This window comes from Saimiri boliviensis, chromosome 2 (assembly GCF_048565385.1).
Source record: "Saimiri boliviensis isolate mSaiBol1 chromosome 2, mSaiBol1.pri, whole genome shotgun sequence".
Taxonomy (NCBI): domain Eukaryota; kingdom Metazoa; phylum Chordata; class Mammalia; order Primates; family Cebidae; genus Saimiri; species Saimiri boliviensis.
In genome coordinates, this window is record NC_133450.1 from 113,394,819 (window position 1) to 113,414,079 (window position 19,261).

General features: G+C 45.1%; 1 pseudogene; it reads left to right on the top strand.

The window, feature by feature from the left end:
- Nucleotides 1-18,640: 18,640 nt before the first annotated feature.
- LOC120361358 (NADH dehydrogenase [ubiquinone] 1 alpha subcomplex subunit 1 pseudogene) lies at nt 18,641-19,080 on the top strand (annotated as a pseudogene).
- Nucleotides 19,081-19,261: the final 181 nt, after the last annotated feature.

The following is a 19,261-nucleotide window of genomic DNA, read 5'->3' on the forward strand; positions in this document are numbered from 1 at the left end:
TGTAGTCCCAGCTGCTAGGGAGGCTGAGGCAGGAGAATTGCCTGAACCCAGGAGGCGGAGGTTGCGGTGAGCCGAGATCGTGCCATTGCACTCCAGCCTGGGTAACAAGAGCGAAACCCCATCTCAAAAAAAAAAAAAAAAAGGTCACCAATATAAGGTTGATTCTGCAGGAGGTGCAAAAATAATAGAATCCTTAAGAAGTTGGGCCGGGTGCGGTGGCTCAAGCCTGTAATCCCAGCACTTTGGGAGGCCGAGGCGGGTGGATCATGAGGTCGAGAGATCGAGACCATCCCGGTCAATATGGTGAAACCCCGTCTCTACTAAAAATACAAAAAATTAGATGGGCATGGTGGCACGTGCCTGTAATCCCAGCTACTCAGGAGGCTGAGGCAGGAGAATTGCCTGAATCCAGGAGGCCGAGGTTGCGGTGAGCCGAGATCACGCCATTGCACTCCAGCCTGGGTAACAAGAGTGAAACTCCGTCTCAAAAAAAAAAAAAAAAAAAGGTAAGGAGATGCAAGAAGAATCTTTTCAGCCTGTTTCTTACCAGGCAGAGAGAGTAAATAAAAAGAGTAAAATAATAAGGGGTTGTGAAGAGCTTTTGCAGTAGGGTCAACAAACTTTCTGTGAAGGACCAGATAAACATTTTAAGCCTAGTAAGCCATATTATGATCTCTGTATTATATTCCTCCTCATCATTTTGGGGTTTGTTTTACAACCCTTTAAAATTGTGAAACAAATTTTTAAAAAATCATTCTTGGTTCAACTGCCATACAAAAACAAGCCATGGATTAGAGTTGGCCCACTGGCCACAGACTGTACTGTTCTAAGATATAAAAGGCAAAGAATATAGCTGTGGAATTGCTTTAAAGAAAAAAGAACATATCAGACTGTTATTTTGTGGTGAAAAAAATTCAAGAAAACATGCGTAACCATTATATTCAATGCCATAATAAATAAACTTGTTCCTGGTCATTTCTAAAAAAAAAAAAAACAAAAAATATCACCAAACTTGTAAGTACTGTAATCCAATTTTCCCATGAAAACCAGGCCCAGCTGAACCTTGGGAAAAATCCCCTGTGTTAAACATATATGTGCATGATAGATTTTAAATGTTTTCACCACAAAAAATGGTAAGTATGTGAGGTGATGGATTTGTTAATTAGCTTGATTTAATAATTTCACAATATAAACATAATTAAAATTATCTTGTATCCCATAAATACATACAATTATTGTCAATTAAAAATAAAATAGGCCAGGCGCGGTGGCCCAAGCCTGTAATCCCAGCACTTTGGGAGGCCGAGGCGGGTGGATCACGAGGTGAAGACATCGAGACCATCCTGGTCAAGATGGTGGAATCCCGTCTCTACTAAAAATACAAAAAACTAGCTGGACGTGGTGGCTCGTGCCTGTAATCCCAGCTACTCAGGAGGCTGAGGCAGGAGAATTGCCTGAACCCAGGAGGCGGAGGTTGCGGTGAGCTGAGATTGCGCCATTGCACTCCAGCCTGGGTAACAAGAGCGAAACTCCGCCTCAAAAATAAATAAGTAAATAAATAATTGGCCGGGCGCGGTGGCTCAAGCTTGTAATCCCAGCACTTTGGGAGGCCGAGGCGGGTGGATCACGAGGTCGAGAGATCGAGACCATCCTGGTCAACATGGTGAAACCCCGTCTCTACTAAAAATACAAAAAATTAGCTGGGCATGGTGGCACGTGCCTGTAATCCCAGCTTCTCAGGAGGCTGAGGCAGGAGAATTGCCTGAACCCAGGAGGCGGAGGTTGCAGTGAGCCGAGATCGCGCCATTGCACTCCAGCCTGGGTAACAAGAGCGAAACTCCGTCTCAAAAAAAAAAATTAAATAAATAAATAAATAAATAAATAAATAAATAAATAAAATAAAATAAAAATGTTTATATGAAGGTAATAGCTACTATTTATTGAGTGCTTACTTTGTTCTGGCACTTTGTATGCATGAGCTCATTTAATGCTTACAACTTACAAGGAAGTACTACTGTAGTTTTACAGATGAGAAAAATAAGACTCAAAGAGGTTAATGGTGACTATCAGTTGCCACAGATTATGCCAAAAACTTGTAACAGGATTAGCTCTCTCTGTGAAGCTGCCTAGGATAACAACCCTAACTCTGCAAAGGCCATAAAAGGCCAAAAAGAAAGGGAGAGAGAGTCGTCCACTCCTCCCTCAGGGTAGAGACATTGCTGGGCCAGTGGGAATCCAATCCTAGCAGCAGATTGTGGAAATCTTCACCCGTGCCTCAGCTAGGGCTGGCCTTGGGCACATTCCCAATCCAAACAGCTTATTATTATCCAAATATAGGAGAAATGTAGAGGAGCAGCTGAAAAACTTGAAGGAACTCAATAAACAAACCACATGAGCCAGACAACATGGCATAAAATCAACTCAGATTCAGCAGTAACCCAGAAGGTAACAACTCTGGATGTATCACTGGACACAGTGACCAATATGGACACACCGATCATCCCAAACAGTGATTGTCCCCAACTAGCCAACCTGGGATAGAAAGGCTTCCTTTATCCCCAGTACCCTGGGAGCGCCTTATTCACCCTACCAATTTTTTGCAAAAGATGGGAATGGGAATGTTAACATCAGAGCCCCAGCAAGTAATTTGTTTATGTAAAATGTTGAGTGTTTCCTTGGGAGTGCAGCTGGATTTGGTTCTCTCATAATTTCTACAAACATCTTGGGATGACATAAAAACCACAGTAGTTGATGATGCTTACAGTTAACAACAAAGGACTGCTTCTAAGAATTTGTACTTGCAAGATATATATGTGTGTGTATGTATGTGTGTGTGTGTGTGTGTGTGTGTATATATATATATATATATATATATATATATATATGTATATATGTTATTGAGACAGAATGTCACTCAGGTTGGAATATAGTGGTGCCATCACAGCTCACTGCAGCTTCAACTTCCCCAGGCTCAGGTGATCTTCCTGCCTCAGCCTCTCGAGTAGCTGGGACCACAGGCACATGCCACCATGCTAAGCTACCTTTTGTACTTTTTGTAGAAATGGGGTTTTGCCATGTTGCCCAGGCTGATCTTGAACTCCTCGGCTCGAGTGATCTGCTTGCCTCAGTCTCCCAAAATGCTGGGATTACAGGTGAGATCCACTGCTCCCTGCTGAAAATTTCTTTTTAAATCTTTTTGACAGCTATTAGAATTTCTATAAGTAATGTTAAAAATTACACCATGGCCAGGCGTGGTGGCTCAAGCCTGTAATCCCAGCACTTTGGGAGGCCGAGGCAGGTGGATCACGAGGTCAAGAGATCGAGACCATCCTGGTCAACATTCTGAAACCCCGTCTCTACTAAAAATACAAAAAATTAGCTGGGCATGGTGGCGCGTGCCTGTAATCCCAGCTACTCAGGAGGCTGAGGCAGGAGAACTGCCTGAACCCAGGAGGCGGAGGTTGCGGTGAGCCGAGATAGCGCCATTGCACTCCAGCCTGGGTAACAAGAGCGAAACTCTATCTCAAAAAAAAATAAATAAATAAAATTACACCATTTAGGCTGGGTGTGGTGGCTCACCCCTGTTATCCCAGCACTTTGGGAGGCCAAGGGAGGTGTTCACTTGAGGTCAGGAGTTGAAGACCAGCCTGGGAAACATGGCAAAACCCCATCTCCACTAAATGTACAAAAGTTAGCCAGGCATGGTGGTGGGTGCCTGTAATCCCAGCTACTTGGGAGGATGAGGCACGAGAATCACTGGACCCTGAGAGGTAGAGGTTGCAGTGAGATAAGATCACACCACTGTACTCCAGTCTGGGTAACAGAGTGAGACTTCATCTCAAAAAATAAAAAAAAAAATTACCAACATTTGAACTTAAAATTGCACAAAACTAGGCTTCCAAAGCACTTTAGCCTGTGGGGCCTGCCAGAACACAGGTTCCAAATGCTCCCTCTGGGATACTGGCTGAGCTGGAACTCAGGTTTTTTGTCTTGGGAGGAGGCACAGCAAGATGGCTAAATAGAAGCCTCCAGCAATCATCCCCCTGACAGAAATATCAAACTGAACAACTACATTACAAAAGCGCCTTCATAAGAACCAAAAATCAGGTGAGTGATCACAGTACCTGGTTTCATTATATTAGGGAAACAGAAACTGAAGAGGTAAGAGATACAGTCTCGAATTGTCAGCATCGTCCCTCCTCATCCCCTGGCAGTGGGCACTTGGCATGAAGACAGAATCTGTGCTCCTGGGGGAGGAAGAATACAACGATTATGAGACTCTGCATCTGAACTCAGTGCTCCCCTGGCACAGCAGAAAGCAACACAGGGAAGAACTCAGCCAGTAACCCAGAGGCAGCACTGAGACCAGCCCTAGCCAGAGGGGAATTGTCTATTCCAGAAGTTGGAACTTGAGTTCTGGCAGGCCCCACAGGCTGAAGTGCTTTGGAGGCCTAGGTAAACTTGAAAGGCAGTGTAGGCCACGGGGACTGCAGTTCCTGGGCAAGTCCTGCTGCTGTGCTCGGCTTAGAGCCTGTGGACTCGGGGTGCACACAACTTAGTGAGACACCAGCTGGGGTGGCCAAAGGAGTACTTGCATCACCCATCCCAGAACCCCAGGCAATGCAGCTCACAGCTCTGGGAGAGACTCCTTCTTCTTGAATGAGGAGAGGAGAGGGAAGAATAAAGAGGCCTTTGCCTTTCATCTTGGATACCAGCTCAACTACCATAGACTCAGGCACCAGGCAAAGTCCTGAGGCCTCATTCCAGGCCTTTTGCTGCTGGATGACATTTCTAGACACATCCTGGGCTAGAAGGGAGCCTGCTGCCTCAAAGAGAAGGACCCAGTCCTGGTAGCATTCATCACTTGCTTACTAAAGAGCCATTGGGCCCTGAATAGTCAGGCGGTACTCACCGCAGGCATGGGGTAAGACTCAGAGCCACACTGGCTTCAGGTATGACCCAGCACATTCCCAGCTGTGGTGGCTATGGGTAGAGACTCCTTCTGCTTGAGGAAAGGAGAGGGAATAATAAAGGGGACTTTATTTGTCTTGCAGCTTGGATACCAGCTTAGTCACAGTGACAAGCAGGGTCCCCAGTTCCAGGCCTGGCCTGGAAAGCATTTCTGGAACTGCTCTGGGCCAGAGGGAAATCCATCGCCCTAAAGGGAGAGAACCAGGCCTGGCAGCATTCACCACGACCTGACTGAAGAGCCCTTGGGCCTTGAGTGAACTTTGGTGGTAGCCAGGCAGTACTTAATCATGGGACTGAGGCAGTAGCAGTCATGGGGAAACACTCCTCTGCTTGAGGAAAGAGGAGGGAAGAGTGGGAAGAACTTCATCTTGCAACTTAGGTACCAGCTTAGCTGTAGTACAATATGGTACCAGGTAGAATCCCAAGATTCCTGACTTCTGGCCCTGGCTCCTTGATGGCATCTCTGGACCCACCCGGGGTCACGGAGAACTCACTGCCCTGAAGGGAAGGGCACAAGCCTGGCTGGATTTACCACCTGCTGATTGTAGCACCCTTGGGCCTTAAGGGAACATAGGCAGTAGCCAGGCAGTGGTCACCATGGGCATCAGGTGAAACCCAGTGCTCTACTGGCTTTGGGTCTGACCCAGTGCAGTCTCAATGGTGGTGATCACAGGAGTGATTGTGTCACCCCTTCCTCAGACCCAGGCAACTCAGCACGAAGAAACAGAGACTGTTTGTTTGGGGGAAAGTAAGGGAAGAAAACAAGAGTCTCTGCCTGGTAATCCCGGGAATTCTCCCAGATCTTACCCAAGACCACCAAGTCGGTATCTCTAAGAATCTGCAAGAGCCACAGCATTACTGAGCTTGGGCTGCCCCTTAATCCAGATACAGCTACAGTGACCAGATACTTAGATCACAACACATAAGTCCCTTAGAATACTTGAAAAGCCTGGCCGGGAGCGGTGGCTCAAGCCTGTAATCCCAGCACTTCGGGAGGCCGAGGTGGGTGAATCACAAGGTTAAGAGATCGAGACCATCCTGGTCAACATGGTGAAACCCTGTCTCTACTAAAAACACAAAAATTAGCTGGGCATGGTGGCGCGTGCCTGTAATCCCAGCTACTTGGGAGGCTGAGGCAGGAGAATTGCCTGAACCCAGGAGGCGGAGGTTGCAGTGAGCCGAGATCGAGCCATTGCACTCCAGCCTGGGTCACAAGAGCGAAACTCCGTCTCAAAAAAAAAAAAAAAAAAAAAAGAAGAATACTTGAAAAGCCTTTCAAGAAGGGCAGGTACAAACAAGCCCAGACTGTGAAGACCACAACAAATACCTAACAGATCAATGTCCAGACACTGACCAATATCCACAAACATCAGTTCCATCCAGGAAAACATTATCTCACCAAATAAACTAAAGCACCAAGGACCAATCCTGGAGAAACAGAGATATATGACCTTTTAGACAGAAAATTCAAAATAGCTCTTTTGAGAAAGCTCAATAAAATTCAACATAATGCAGAGAAGGAATTCAGAATCCAATCAGATATATTAAACAAAGAAATTGAAATAATTTAAAAGAATCAAACAAATTCTGGAGCTGAAAAATGTAGTTGATATACTGAAAAATGCATCAGAGTCTTTTAACAGCAGAAATCATCAAGCAGAAGAAAGAATTAATGAATTTGAAGACAGGCTATTTGAAAATAGACAGTCAGACTGGGCCCAGTGGTTCATGCCTATAATCTCAGCATTTTGGGAGGCTGAGGAGGGTGGATAACCTGAGATCAGGAGTCCAAGACCAGCCTGGCCAACATGGCAAAACCCTATCTCTACTACAAATACAAAAATTAGCCAGGTGTAGTGGCACATACCTATAGCTCCAACTACTCAGGAGGCTGGGGCACAAGAATCACTTGTACCCAGGAGGCAGAGGTTGCAGTGAGCCAAGATTGTTCCATTGCACTCCAGCCTGGGTGACAGAGTGAGGCTCTGTCTCAAAAAAAAAAAAAAAAAAAAAAAAAAAGAAAGAAAGAAACAGAAAAAAAGGAAAGAAAAGAAGAAAAGAAAACACGGTCACAGGAGACAAAATAATAAAGAGTAAAAAACGGCCGGGCGCGGTGGCTCAAGCCTGTAATCCCAGCACTTTGGGAGGCTGAGGCGGGTGGATCACAAGGTCAAGAGATCGAGACCATCCTGGTCAACATGGTGAAACCCCATCTCTACTAAAAATACAAAAAAAAAAAAAAAAACCTAGCTGGGCATGGTGGTGTGTGCCTGTAATCCCAGCTGCTTAGGAGGCTGAGGCAGGAGAATTGCCTGAGTCCTGGAGGCGGAGGTTGCGGTGAGCCGAGATCGCGCCATTGCACTCCAGCCTGGGTAACAAGAGCGAAACTCCATCTCAAAAAAAAAAAAAAGAAAGAAAAAGAAAAAGAGTAAAAAGCAATGAAGCACACCTACAGACTCTAGAAAATAGCCTCAAAACGGGAAATCTAAGAGTTATTGGCCTTAAAAGGGAGGTAGAGAGATAGAGAGGGGTGGAAAGTTTATTTAGAGGGACTGTATCGGAGAATTTCCCAAACCTAGAGAAAGATATAAATGTTCAAGTACAAGAAGGTTATAAAACATCAAGCAGATTTAACCCAAATAAGGGCAGGGCATGGTGGCTCACGCCTGTAATCCAAGTACTTTGGAGGCCAAGGTGGGTGGATCACCTGATGTCGGGCGATCAAGACCAGCCTGACCAATATGGCGAAACCCCGACTTTTTTTTTTTTTTTTGACACGGAGTTTCACTCTTGTTACCCAGGATGGAGTGCAATGGCGCAATCTCGGCTCACTGCAACCTCCATCTCCTGGAAAACCCGTCTTTAAAAAAAGGAAATGAAAAGGCAGAGCAAGATGGCAGATTAGAAGGCTACACTGTTTATCCCTTCTGCTGGAACACCAAATTTTAATAATTATCGACACACAGAAAAGCAGCATAACAAGAACCAAAAAGTCAGTTGAGCAATCATAGTACATGTTTTTGACTCATATCACTAAAAAGGCAATTGAGGAGGGCAGTGTTGAATCACCAATGTCACCCCACCCCATCCCCTGGCAGCAGCCATGTGGAAGAGAGACTGTGCAATATGGGGAGGAAAAATACAGTGACTGGGGTACTTTACATTGAACTCAGTCCTACCCTGTCACAGCAGAGAATAAAGCCATGCTGGGCTCAACCAGCACTCACACATGCAAAAAACATTTGGACCAGTCCTAGCCGAGGGGAATTGCCCATCCCAGTGGTTGGAACTTGAGTTTCTCTGGGGTCCTAGGTAAAGTTGAGAGGCAATCTAGGACACAAGGACTGCAATTCGTAGGCAATTCCTAGTGCTAGGCTGGGCTTAGAGGTGGGCTAACTTAGCTTTGTAGAACAGAATATCAGGTAAACTGCTAAAATCTGTTACTCTAATCCCAGGCTCCCAGATAATATCTCTGGACGCATCTGGCACCTGGGGGATTTCACTGCCCTGAAGGGAAAGGTCCTGGGCAAGACCCAGTGCTGGCCAGGTGTGGTGGTTCACGCCTGTAATTCCAGCACTTTAGGAGGCTGAGGCAGGTGGATCACTTGAGGTCAGGAGTTCAAGACCAGCCTGGCCAACATGGTGAAACCCCATCTCTATTAAAACTACAAAAATTAACTGGTTGTGGTAGTGGGTACCTGTAATCCCAGCTACTGAGGAGGCTGAGGCAGGAGAATCACTTGAACCTGGGAGGCAGAGGTTGCGGTGAGATCATGCCACTGCACTCCAGCCTGAGCAACAGAGTAAGACTCCATCTCAAAAAGAAAAGAAAAGGAAAGGAAAGAAAAAAGACTCAGTGCTGTGATTGCTGGTTTCAAGTCTGACCCAGTGCAGTCTCAGTGGTGGCGATCACAGGTGCCTGCATCACTGCACTGCCAGCTACAGGTGGCTCAGGACAGAGAGAGAAAGAGACTTCATTTGTTTGGGAGAAGTAAGGGAAAAGAACAAGAGTCTCTGCCTGGTAATTTCAAGTATTTTTCCAGCTCTCATCCAAGACCACTAAGGCAGGACCTCTATGAGTCTGCAAAAACCACAGCGTTATTGGGCTTGGGGCCCAAGTCCCTTTGAATACCTGGAAAGCCTTCCCATAAAGGACAGCTACAAACAAAGCGAGACTGTGAACTACAAACAGTATCTAACTCTCCAATGCCCACACACTGACCAATGTCTATAAGCATCATCTCCATCCAGGAAAATATGACCTCACCAAACAAACTAAATAAGGCACAAGGGCCAATCCTGGAGGAACAGATATATCTCTGACCTTTTAGACAGAAAATTCATAACAGCTCTTTTGAGAAAACTCAAAGAAATTCAAGGCAAAAGACAAAAAAAAAAAAAAAAAAAAAAAGAATAAAAACCAACGAAGCACACCTACAAGCTCTACAAAATAGCCTCAAAAGGGAAAATCTGAGTTCAATAACTCTTGGCCTGAAAGACGAGGCAGAGAAAGAGATAAAGATAGAACAATTTTCAGAATGAACCATCTAAAAAAAGGTAAAAGAAAAAAGAAAATTTACTCAAAGTAAAGGGATACCAGAGAACTTTCTAAACCTAGAAAAATAAATCAAGGCTGGGCACGGTGGCTCAAGCCTGTAATCCCAGCACTTTGGGAGGCCGAGGCGGGTGGATCATGAGGTCAAAAGATCGAGACCATCCTGATCAATATGGTAAAACCCCGTCTCTACTAAAAATACAGAAAATTAGCTGGGCGTGGTGGCACGTGCCTGTAATCTCAGCTACTCAGGAGGCTGAGGCAGGAGAATTGCCTGAACCCAGGAGGCGGAGGTTGCGGTGAGCCGAGATCCCGCCATTGCACTCCAGCCTGGGTAACAAGAGCGAAACTCTGTCTCAAAACAAACAAACAAACAAACAAACAAACAAAAAGAAAAATAAATCAAAATTCAAGTACAAGAAGGTTATAGAATAATAAGCAGATTTAATCCAAATAAGACTACTACTAAAAATCAAACTCCCTGCCGGGCACGGTGGCTCACGCCTGTAATCCCAGCACTTTGGGAGGCCGAGGCGGGTGGATCATGAGGTCAAGAGATCGAGACCATCCTGCTCAACATGGTGAAACCGCATCTCTACTAAAAATACAAAAACTGAGGTGGGCATGGTGGTGCGTGCCTGTAATCCCAGCTACTCAGGAGGTTGAGGCAGGAGAATTGCCTGAACCCAGGAGGCGGAGGTTGCGGTGAGCCAAGACCGCACCATTGCACTCCAGCCTGGGTAACAAGAGTGAAACTACGTCTCAAAAAAAAAAAAAAAAAAAATCAAACTCCTAAAAGTCAAGGTTAAAGAAAGGGCCCTAAAAATGACAAGAGAAAGAAAAAAAAATACAAGGGAGCTCCAATATCTGGCAGCAGACTTTTCAGTGGAAACCTTACAGGCAAGGAGAGAATGGCATGACATATTTAAAGTGCTCCTTGTCATGCCATTCTTTCCTTGCTTATAAGGTTTCCATTGAAAAGAAAGAAGGACCTTCCCAGACAAACAAAAGCTGAGATTTCATCAACACCAGACCTGTCCTACAAGAAATACCAAAGAGAGCTCTTCAATCTGAAAGAAAAGAAAGTTGATGAGAAAAAAGAAATCATCTGGGCCAGGTACAGTGGCTCATGCCTGTAATCCCAGCACTTTGGGAGGCTGAGGTGGGAGGATCACAATGTCAGGAGTTTGAGACCAGCCTGGCCTGCATAGCAAAACCCCGTCTCTACTAAAATTACAAAAATTAACTGGGCGTGGTGGCGGGTGCCTGTAATCCCAGCTACTCAGGAGGCTGAGATAGGAGAATCACTTGAACCCAGGAGGCAGAGGTTGCAATGAGCCAAGACTGTACCACTGCACTCCAGCCTGGGTGACAGAGTGAGACTCTGTCTCAAAAAAGAAAAGAGAGAAGAAGGAAGGGATGGGAAAGGGGAAGGGGAAGGGGGAGAAAGAGGGAAAGAGAAAGGAGGCAAGGAGGGAAGGGAAGAAAGGAAGAAAAAAAAGAAGAAAGGAAGAAGGAAAGAAAGCTGAAAGTACAAAACCTACTGGTAATTGTAAGCTCACACACAAAAAAGCACAGACTAGTACGACACTGTAATAGTGGTATGTAGACTACTCTTGTCTTAGGAAGAAAGGCAAAATAATGACTGGGGCTTGGTGGCTCATGGCTGTAATCCCAGCACTTTGGGAGGCCGAGGCAGGTGGATGACCTGAGATCAGGAGTTTCAGACCGGCCAGGCCAACATGGGAAGACCCGTCTCCACTAAAAATACAAAAAATTAGCTAGGCATGGTGGTGGGTACCTGTAATCCCATCTACTCAGGAGAGTAGCTGAGGCAGGAGAATCACTTGAACCTGGGAGGTGGAGGTTGCAGGAAGCTGAGGCAGGAAAAATTACTTGAACCCAGGAGGTGGAGGTTGCAGTAAGCTGATATTGCGCCATTGCACTCCAGCCTGAGTAAGAGAAGTGAAACTCTGTTGGAAGGAAGGAAGGAAGGAAGGAAGGAAGAAAGAAAGAGAGGGAAGGAGGAAGGGAGGGAGGGAGCCAACTGAAAATACTAACTGCAGCTGGGCACAGTGCCTCACACCTGTAATCCCAGCACTTTGAGAGGCCGAGGCAGGTGGATCACAAAGTCAGGAGATCAAGACCATCTGGCCAACATGGTGAAACCTGTCTTTACTAAAAATGCAAAAATTAGCTGGGCATGGTGGTGTGCATCTGTAGTTTCAGCTACTCAGGAGACTGAGGCAGGAGAATCGATTGAACTCGGGAGGAGCAGATTACAGTGAGCTGAGATCTCGCGACTGCACTCCAGCCTGGTGTGAGAGCAAGACTCTGTCTCAAAAAAAAAAAAAAAAAAAAAAAAGAAAAGAATAATTACAACTTTTCAAGACATAGTACAATAAGACAAACAAAATATTAAAAACCAGGGGAAAAAGTGAAAGTGTACAGATTTTATTTTTTTTATTATTTTTTTTTTTTTGAGACGGAGTTTCGCCCTTGTTACCCAGGCTGGAGTGCAATGGCGCGATCTCGGCTCACCGCAACCTCCGCCTCCTGGGCTCAGGCAATTCTCCTGCCTCAGCCTCCTGAGTAGCTGGGATTACAGGCACGCGCCACCATGCCCAGCTAATTTTTTGCACTTTTAGTAGAGACGGGGTTTCACCATGTTGACCAGGATGGTCTCGATCTCTCGACCTCGTGATCCACCAGCCTCGGCCTCCCAAAGTGCTGGGATTACAGGCTTGAGCCACCGCGCCCGGCGCAGATTTTATTTTATTTTTGTGTGTTTCCATATGCAATCAATGTTGTCATCAATTTTAAATCATGGGTTGTAAGACAGTATTTGCAACCCTAATAGTAGCCTCCGATAGAAAAACATACAATGATACACAAGAAATAAAAAGCAAGAATTTAAAGCATGCTACTAGAGAACATTACCTTCACTAAAAGGAACACAGGAGGGTAGGAAAGAAGGAAGACAAGACTGCCAAACAACCAGGAAACAAAGCTAAGAATAAGTCCCTACTTACCAATGACATTGAATGTAAATGAGACTAAACACGCCAGTGGAAAGACGCAAAGTGGCTGAAGCGATTAAAAAAAAACAACAAATAAACAAGTCTCCCTGGGCGCAGTGGCTCAAGCCTGTAATCCCAGCACTTTGGGAGGCCGAGGCGGGTGGATCACGAGGTCAAGAGATCGAGACCATCCTGCTCAACATGGTGAAACCCCGTCTCTACTAAAAATACAAAAAATTAGCTGGGCATGGTGGCACGTGCCTGTAATCCCAGCTACTCAGGAGGCTGAGGCAGGAGAATTGCCTGAACCCAGGAGGCGGAGGTTGCGGTGAGCCGAGATCGCGCCATTGCACTCCAGCCTGGGTAAGAAGAGCAAAACTGCGTCTCAAAAAAAAAAAAAAAAAAAAAAAGTCTAATGATCTCTTGCCTACAAGAGACACATTTAACTTATAAAGATACATATAGACTTAACATAAAGGGACGGAAAACGATATTCCATAATAGTGGAAACCAAAAGAGAACAGGAGTCACTACACTTATATCAGACAAAATTGATTTAAAGACAGCCGGGCGCGGTGGCTCACGCCTATAATCCCAGCACTTTGGGAGGCCAAGTTGGGCAGATCACCTGATATCAGGAGGTTGAGACCAACCTGGGTAACATGGCGATATCTTGTCTCTACTAAAAATACAAAAGTTAGCTGGGTGTGGTGGTGAGAACCTATAATCCCAACTACTCAGGAGGCTGAGGCAGGAGAATCCCTTGAACCCAGAGGCGGAGACTGTAATCAGCGGAGATTGCACCACTGCACTCCAGCCTGGGAGACAGAGAGAGATTCTGTCTCACAAAAAAAAAAAAAGAAAGAAAGAAAGAAAAAAAGCTGGAAAAGTAAGAGCAAACTAAACCCACAATTAGGAAAAGAAAATAATAAGGATCACAGCAGAAATAAGTGAATTTGAAATGAAGGAAACAATACAAAAGATCCAGAAAACACAAAGTTTTCTTTTTTTTTAATTGTACTTTAAGTTCTGGGGTACACGTGCAGATCTTGCAGGATTGTTGCATAGGTACATACATGGCGATGTGGTTTGCTGCCTCCATCCCCCTGTCACCCATATCTGGCATTTCTCACCATGTTATCTCTCCCCAACTTCCCCACCCCCCACTGTTCCTCCCCATCCCCCACAATATACCCCAGTGTGTGATGCTCTCCTCCCTGTGTCCATGTGTTCTCATTGTTCAACACCCACCTATGAGAACATGCGGTGTTTGATCTTCTGTTCTTGTGTCAGTTTGCTGAGAATAATGGTTTCCAGGTGCATCCATGTCCCTACAAAGGACATGAACTCATCATTTTTTATGGCTGCATAGTATTCCATGGTGTATATGTGCCACATGTTCCTTGTCCAGTCTGTCATTGATGGGCATTTGGGTTGGTTCCAGGTCTTTGCTATTGTAAACAGTCCTGCAGTGAATGTATGTGTGCATGTGGCTTTATAACAGAAAGATTTATAATCCTTTGGGTATACACCCAATAATGGGATTGCTGGGTCAAATGGAATTTCTATTTCTAGTTCCTTGAGGAATTGGTACACTGTCTTCCACAATGGTTGAACTAATTTACACTCCCACCAACAGTGTAAAAGTGTTCCTGTTTCTCGACATCCTCTCCAGCATCTGTTGTCTCCAGATTTTTTTTTTTTTTTTTTTTTTTGAGATGGAGTTTCACTCTTGTTGCCCAGGCTGGAGTGCAATGGCGCGATCTCGGCTCACCGCAACCTCCACCTCCCGGGCTCAGGCAATTCTCCTGCCTCAGCCTCCTAAGTAGCTGGGATTACAGGCACGCGCCACCACGCCCAGCTAGTTTTTTGTATTTTTAGTAGAGACGGGGTTTCACCATGTTGACCAGGATGGTCTCGATCTCTCGACCTCGTGATCCACCCACCTCGGCCTCCCAAAGTGCAGGGATTACAGGCTTGAGCCACTGCGCCCGGCCCAGTCTCCAGATTTTTTAAATGATCGCCATTCTAACTGGTGTGAGATGGTATCTCAATGTGGTTTTGATTTGCATTTCTCTAATGACCAGTGATGATGAGCATTTTTTCGTATGTTTGTTGGCCTCATATATGTCTTCTTTTGTAAAGTGTCTGTTCATATCCTTTGCCCACTTTTGAATGGGTTTGTTTGTTTTTTTTCTCTTTTCTGTTTTAATTTTTTTTTTTTTTTTTTTTGAGACAGAGTTTCGCTCTTGTTACCCAGGCTGGAGTGCAATGGCCCGATCTCGGCTCACCGCAATCTCCGCCTCCTGGGCTCAGGCAATTCTCCTGCCTCAGCCTCCTGAGTAGCTGGGATTACAGGCACGCGCCACCATGTCCAGCTAATTTTTTGTATTTTTAGTAGAGACGGGGTTTCACCATGTTGAGCAGGATGGTCTCGATCTCTTGACCTCGTTATCCACCTGCCTCGGCCTCCCAAAGTGCTGGGATTACAGGCTTGAGCCACCGCACCCGGCCCTGTTTTAATTCTTTGTCGATGCTGGATATCAGCCCTTTGTCAGAAGGATGGATTGCAAAACTTTTTTCCCATTCTGTTGGTTGCTGGTTCACTCTAATGATTATTTCTTTTGCTGTAAGTTCTGAAGTTTGATTAGGTCCCATTTGTCTGTTTTGGCTTTTGCTGCCAATGCTTTTGGTGTTTTAGTCATGAAGTCCTTGCCTATGCCTATGTCCTGAATGGTTTTGCCTAGATTTTCTTCTAGGCTTTTTATGATGTTAGGTCTTATGTTTGTCTTTAATCCATCTGGAGTTAATTTTAGTTTTTTTGAAAAGATAAAACTGACAAATCTTTAGCCAGATTAAGAAGAAAAGAAAGAAGAACCAAATAAGTAAAATCAGAGATGAAAAATGAGACATTACAACTGATACAGAAGAAATTCAAAGGATTGTTAGTGGCTTCCATGAACAACTATATGCCAATACATTGGAAAATCTGAAAGAAATGAATATATTCCTAGACACATACCACCTATCAAGACTGAACCATAGCCGGGCGCTGTGGCTCACACCTGTAATCCCAGCTCTTAGGGAGGCAGAGGCAGGAGGATAGCTTGAGCCCAGGAGTTCGAGACCTGCCTGGGCAATATAGCGAGACCCTGTTCTCCACAAAAAGGAAAAAAACAAAAAGACAAAAAAAAATAAATAAATAAACGTAAGACTGAACCATGAAGAAATTCAGAATCTCGCCGGGCACGGTGGCTCAAGCCTGTAATCCCAGCACTTTGGGAGGCTGAGGCGGGTGGATCATGAGGTCGAGAGATTGAGACCATCCTGGTCAATATGGTGAAACCCCGTCTCTACTAAAAATACAAAAAATTAGCTGGGCATGGTGGCGCGGGCCTGTAATCCCAGCTACTCAGGAGGCTGAAGCAGGAGAATTGCCTGAACCCAGGAGGCGGAGGTTGCGGTGAGCCGAGATCGCGCCATTGCACTCCAGCCTGGGTAACAAGAGCGAGACTCCGTCTCAAAAAAAAAAAAAAAAAAAAAGAAATTCAGAATCTCAACAGACCAATCACAAGTAATGAGATCAAAGCCGTAATAAAAATTCTCCTAGCAAAGAAATGCCTGGGGCCCAATGGCTTAACTGCTGAGTTTACCAAACATTTAAAGAACAATTAATACCAATATTACTCAAACTATTCCAAAAAATAGAGGAGGAGGGAATACTTCCAAACTCATCCTACAGCCAGGCACGGTGGCTCATGTCCTTAATGCCAGAGGTTTGGGAGGCTGAGGTGGGCAGATCACCTGAGGTCAGGAGTTCTAGACCAGCCTAACCAATATGGGGAAATGCCGTCTCTACTAAAAATACAAAAATTAGCTGGGTGTGGTGGCACATGCCTGTAATCTCAGCTACTCAGGAGGCTAAGGCAGAAGAATCACTTGAACCTGGAAGGTGGATGTTGCAGTGAGCCAAGATTGTGCCACTGCACAAAGGGCGAATTTTTTTTTTTTTTTAAATGGACTTTCGTTCTTGTTGCCCAGGCTGGAATGGAATAGGGTGATCTCAGTTCACTGCAACTTCCCCCTCCTGGGTTCAAGTTATTCTCCTGCCTCAGCCTCCCAAGTAGTTGGGATTAGGCATGTGCCACCATACCCGGCTAAGGCTCTTTTGGTCTTAAAGGGAAACAACCTTAAGCTTCTCAAGAAGTATCAAAGAACTGGTGGGTGTCTGTAGGCTCATATCTGTAAGCCCAGCAATTTGGGAGACTAATGTCGGCGGACTGCCTGGGCCACAGAGGGAGACCAGCCTGGGCCACAGAGGGAGATCCTATCTCTCCAAAATTTTTTTTAAAATTAGCTAGGTGTGGTGGTGCACCCCTGTAGCCACAGCTACTCCAGATGCTGAGTTGAGAAGATCACTTGAGACTGGGAGTATGAGGCTTTGGTGAGCTGTGATTATACTGCTGCACTCTGGCCTAGGTGACAGAGTGAGACCTTGTCTCAAAAAAAAAAAAAAAAAAAGCAAGTATGAAATAACTGAAACTCACCAGATCACCACATCCATATGAGATGCCAGACTCCTCATATGTCATAATTGCTTCCTTACTCCTCCCTAGTTCCTGTTTTCCCACATGTACCACATACAGTTACATTTCTTCCTGCTGCATAATCACCTAATTTTCATCAGGGAGACAGTCTTTTTTTTTTTTTTCTCTTGTTGCTCATGCTGGAGTGCAATGGTGCAATCTCGGCTCACTGCAACCTCCGCCTCCCGGGTTCAAGCAATTATCCTGTCTCTGCCTCCTGAGTAGCTGGGATTACAGGCATGTGCCACCATGCCCGGCTAATTTTAGTAGTTTTTTTAAGAAGAGACAGGGTTTCACCACGTTGGCAAGGCTGGTCTCAAACTCCTGACCCTGTGATCCACCTGCCTCAGCCTCCTGCTAAAGTGCCGGGATTACAGGCATGAGCCACCACGTCAGCCAGGGAGATAGATTTGAGACGGATCTCCCATCTCCTTGGCTGCAGAATCTGATTAAAGCATTATTCCTTGGCAATACTTGTCTCGGTGATTGGCTTTCTGTGCCACAGGCAGCAGGACCTAGACCAAACCCCTGGGTGTGTGTGTGTGTGTGTGTGTGTGTGTGTGTGTGTGTGTGTGTTTGAGACAGATTCTCTGTCTGTTGCCCAGGCTGGAATGCAGCGGCATGATCAGCTCACTGCAACCCCCGCCTCCTAGGTTCAAGTGGTTCTCCTGCCTCAGTCTCCTGAGTAGCTGGGACCACAGGTGCATGTCACCATGCTCAGCTAATTTTTGTACGTTTAGTAAACACAGCGTTTTACCATGTTGGCCAGGCTGGTTTCAAACTCCTGAGCTCAAGTCATCCACCCACCTCAGCCTCCCAAAATGCTGGGATTATAGGTGTGAACCATGTGCCTGGTTTAACCCCTGGTGTTTTGATAATGCCTTTTCTCTAAGGTCTAGGACAAGACAAGCATGATCACTTTCAGCACTGTTATTCAACATAGCACTGGAAGTCCTAGCTATAGCAATCAGACAAAGGAAGGAAATAAAGGGAACCCAAAACTGAAAGGAAGAAGTCAAATTATTCTGTTTGCAGATGACAGGCTGTTACATTTGGAAAAACCTAAGGACTCCACCAAAAAACTATTAGAACTGATAAACAAAGTCGATAAAGTTGTAGGATACAAAATCAACAAAAACAGCAGCATTTCCTTTTTTTGTTTGTTTGTTTTTGAAATGGAGTCTTGCTCTTTTGCCCAGCTGGAGTGCCGTGGCACATTCAGCTCACTGTAACCTGTGGCTCCTGGGTTCAAGCAATTCTTTTGCCTCAGCCTCCTAAGTAACTGGGATTACAGGCACATGCCACCACACCCAGCTAATTTTTGTAGTTTTAGTAGAGACAGGGTTTCACCATGTTGGCAAGGATAGTGGTATTCATCTCCTGGCCTCATGATCCACCTGCCTTGGCCTCCAAAAGTGCTGGAATTACAGGTGTAAACCACTGTGCCCAGCCAAGCAGCAGCATTTCTATATGCCAACAGTGAACATCTGAAAAAGAAATCGGGGGCTTACTGGGAAGAGAGCCGAAGATCCGTCACCTTTCAAGGACGTAGAAATAGGGTTTTGGCCTAGGTAACCGGGCAGAGATGTGGTTCGAGATACTCCCTGGAGTCGCCGCCATGGCTGTGTGCTTGCTTATTCCAGGACTGTCTACTACGTACATCCACAGGCTGACTAACGGCGGCAAGGAAAAAAGGATTGCTCATGTTTTGTATCCATGGAATTTGATGGAAAGAGATAGGCGCATCTCTGGAGTTGATCTTTACTATAAGTCAAAGGGTTTGGAGAACATTGATTAAAGAAGCATTTTCCTGATTGATGAAAAAATAACTCAGTTATGGTCATCTACCCCTGCTAGAAGATCATACAGTATATTATGTAGAATGCAGTGTGTTATGTAGTGCTTAATAAAAATAAAATGAAAAAAAAAAAAAAAAGAAATCAAGAAAGTAATCCCATTTACAATAGCTACAAATAAAATAAAACACCTAGGAACAAACTTTAACTAAAGAAGTGAAAAATCTCTGGAATAAAAACTATAAAACACCGACACAAGAAGTTAAAAGGGACACATGAAAAAATGTTATTCCATGTTCATGGATTGGAAGAATCAATATTGTTAAGATGTCC